The sequence below is a fragment of the Nannochloropsis gaditana genome, assembly GCF_000240725.1.
Source record: "Nannochloropsis gaditana CCMP526 unplaced genomic scaffold scaffold959, whole genome shotgun sequence".
Classification (NCBI taxonomy): Eukaryota; class Eustigmatophyceae; order Eustigmatales; family Monodopsidaceae; genus Microchloropsis; species Microchloropsis gaditana.
The window spans coordinates 3,481-7,506 of record NW_005802994.1 but is presented as its reverse complement, the minus strand read 5'-3'; positions in this window follow the sequence as shown (position 1 = coordinate 7,506).

Sequence of the window (4,026 nt, the reverse complement as noted above, 5' to 3'; positions counted from 1 at the left end):
CTGGATGGCTTGGTGGTGTTTTTTGGCGTGAGCGGGCAGAGCGGACTTTGTTCTTGCTGTTCCTTAGTACCTTTTCCTGTCTGATCCTGTCCCTCCTCATCCGAGATTTCGCCTCATTCAAAACCATTTTCTTCGCATTCCTGTGCTTATATCATATCCCCTGACTGATGAGGATGTGGTCACTGTTGTGAGGTTGCGTGCATCCGCATGCTTTGAGAAATGTTCTCGATTGGCTTGTGCGCCTTGAAGTCTCAAACTCATACCTGGCACTTAGCTGTCTTCCACGCACAGAGCATTGATTCATTCTGTCCCATTTCTTCCATGAATCTAGTGTCTCTTAAAGCGTCAAGCAGTCTTTGCTTTAAACCATGGCGGACGCGGTGAACACCATTATCGACGCCGTGAAGGAAATGGTGCAAGATGTAGGGGAAAAAGTCGGTGCGGCAGTGAAGGATGCCCTCCATGTCCCGGACAATTTTGCGCCCATGGTACAAACCCTTAAAGAGCTTGTCACTTCAGGGCAGAAGGTAAATGCGCCGCATTTTTCCAGAACACGGGTCTTGGATTGCAATCCGGGAGCAAACACATCTCTTACCAGGTTCGTTTTTTACCTCAAAATTTAGTTTGCTTCCGGGGAGGGGAGCACGGAAGAGTTAAACGGACTGTCCACAAAACTCAGTTCGTTCTCCGCCATGGTGGATACGCTTGAAGACGGCCCCCTGAAGAAGATGGTGCTCACTCTGCGCGACCAGGCAGTGTCCCAGCTGAAAGACGTGAAGGGCTCCGAGAAGGTCGGTGATAGTCCCTCAGACCCCCCCGCTGGATGTTCATACGTCTTTCTTCTCCTTGATTTCCTTTCCAGTACCGAGGACTCGTGGCGTATTCCCATTATTTCCGGTCTTTCCTTCACGCTACTGTCAAAGTTGGAAGTGCTCCTCGTCTGTGCGGAGATCCATGCGGCTTCGGCCCCGTCAGGCCAAGCATTCGAAAACATTTTTGCCCTGTCTTTCATCTCTTTTTGAGTCCTTCTCTACTTTCCCTCCTTCTTTTCAGATCCTTAAAATTCTGGCCGTACTAGGGGAAGGAAATTCACAAGCCTCGACAGAGACCCCCTCCGCTGCACAAGCACCACCCTCTGACGTCCCTGCCGCCTCCCCTGCGCAGGACACCGGCGTCGTTCCGCCTCCCAGCGCGACGGTGGTGCCTCCCCCTAATGCGCCAATAGCCACAGGCACGACTTCGATGGATGCGACGGTGTGACGGCATGGGAGCACATGGCCGGGGCGAAGAGACATCCAGGGGTGAGGGCGATGACATGGCAAGAGGATTGTATATGGTTACACTCAGGGGGTAAAAGGGTAGCAAGATCTTCAATATACAGCTGCGTATGCGTAAAAGGGCCAATACGAAGGAAAAGAAAAGAAGTATGTTTCTGTGGGTGACGGAGGGGCGCAGAGCCGGAGTGGGATGGGCGTTTGGGCGATCCCCGCCTCGGCCATTCGATTTTCATGCGTGGCCCCATCCTTTGTGCTCGTTGTTTTATGTTAAAGGCTTTGACCCGCCGCGGGAACTTGCCTCGAACTGTACTCGTTTCCTAGAATTTTCTTTCACTCGACTTACAACCACTGCAAGGCTCTGTTCCTTTTCCCTCTTGTGACAAAGAGGGGGCGGGCACGTGTTCTGGAATCAGCCCCATCCAGTCTTGCCATCTAATTACACCTGCACAAAATTTTCTCCTTTTCCCCTGTTAAAAGGCAGCTCTAAAGGCCTCTCCCACCCATCCGCCTCAGAACCCATCTCGTTCAAGCTGACGTTACACCGTCACACATCCACCCAAACTTCAGCACCAAGCCCGGCGCTTTCTCTGATCAAAGCCTCCTCCTCCCCACCGGTCGCCTGACCCGGACACAAAGCTCTAGTGGGTGTTATCATGCCCACGCAAGCGCTGTCCATTTCGGGATAAACTTGCACGTCGCTCCCTCGGGGTCTGCCTCGTACTCGATATCCCACCTTCCTTCCCTCTCCCCGCTACCGCTACCTCCCTCCCGTGGAGGTCAGTGGCGCCAGGAGAGGGCGCGCTGGCCAGACGATCATGCCCACACTGGCCAGTCCCGCGAAACCCACAATGCTGAACCACATGGCCCTCCCACCAAGCGGGTGGCTTGTCTCCTGTTCGGACGCACGCGCGGTGGAGAAGATGACGGGACCGAGGATGACGCCCACGGCGTCGGCCAGCAGCAGGGAAGGGATTAAATCACGACGGGCCTCGGAGGCTTCCTTGTCAAAGAGCGCGCGAGAGACGTGCACGGCCCAAGAGAAGGAACCCGCCGTGGTCAAAAGGGAAAGTGCAGCCATGATCACACTCAACGCCTCCCCTGCTGTTTCTCGTCCCTCCCCCGACAAGCCCACCCACCGGCCACTGCCGTCGCTGCTCCCCCCCAGGGGTCCCAGAAGGAGAGAGGCCAGACTCAAACCGACGAGCGTGGCGATGCAAGCGGCGTAGACCGAGACAAGCGGGCAGGTCGCGTGCACCGCCCACAGGCCGACCGCGACCATCGCTCCCAGAAAGAAGAGCAAGGCAACCTCATGGGCCGCCGTGTCCCAGGTGTCGAGCAACCAGAGGGGGACGACCCAGAGGAGGGAGAGGGCCATCGCCCTCCAAGCCACCAACAGGACGAGGAAAACTGAGCCCGGCCATGTGCGATTTTTTTCCTCTCCTGGGCTCTCCACGCGTCCTCGTTCTTTCCTCCCCGCCTCCCTCCCTCCTTCGCTTTCCCCGCCCTGCCTCTCGCCCTCGAGGTCCTCCACCGTTCGGGCTTGCGCTGCCGCTGCTGCTGTCGCTTCTGCTTCCTCGCCCTTCCTCCCTCCCTCCTCCCCCCTCAGGACCGCAGCAAGTCGTCCGCTTATACTGCTGCTCCTCCCTCCCATCTCATGCGCCGCTTGGATTGCGCGTACCAGCCTTTCTTCCTCCATGTCCTCCGCCCCTCTTCCCCTCCCGTGGGGCCTATGCTCTCTCTCCCACCTCTCCTCCTCCTCCTCCTCCTCCTCCTCTTCAATCAAAACCCACTGCCGCCTGTGCTCGTCGTAGACAAAGCGATTCTCCCGCCCCAAATTTGCCCGTTGTGCGGTACTTAGAGGGGTTAAAAACGCCGGGCGCAAGGCCTGGAGTCCGCCTGCAACCCTGGCCATCGCCCGCTCTCCCACGCCCAGCAAGCCCTCTCTCCACACCCCAGGACCAAGCTCGTCGCCCCCCCTTTCCGGTTCTCCGCCGTCGTCTACTTCTGCACGGCGCCCTCCTACCTTTCTTTCCCTGTTCCCGGTTCCGCTTGACCCAGTTGGCAATGACCCTGCTTTCTCCCCTCCTACCCCCACTTCCTCCGCCTCCGCCCTCCCCTCCAACCCGCTGTTTACCCTTTGCACATAGGCACGAAAATCCACTTCCTCCGGGGCCTCGCCCAGAGCCAGAGGATCGTTTCCCCCGTAGGCCACAGGTAGATGGTGCGGAGCGATCACCTCCAAAACCGGTGCGTGGTCCTTCCCCAAGATGTTGATCTTCCTCCGGGTATTCTCATGCAAGAGCGGCGCGATGACCTGGGGGGAGCGCATGGTGGAGCACATGATTTGAGTCACTCGAGACATTTCGCATTTGCATGCCTCGTTCCCACTCGTTGCAGTTTCCCTGTTTGGCTCCCGCTCCCAAAAGTTACATCTCGGCCAACTTCCCACTCTGCCAGAGACACGAGGAGGGGGGGGAGACATGCACTAGCACGCGCTCCATATTCGACCAAACGGAGGATGACATCGCGCACGCATGCCCTCCCACACGCCCGTACCTTCCAGAGGACGCTGAACCAAGCGGGGGCGTTGAGAATGAACATTTTGTAGGAGCGTTCCACGTAATGCTGTTGGACGACGCGGCTGGCGGCCTTCAGGAACTCGAGGGCGTCCCCCCGGAGGTCCATGATGCCGACATGAGCCACGTCTAAGATGGAGACCATCGCGCCCCTTTCGTCGTCTTCGGGCTGG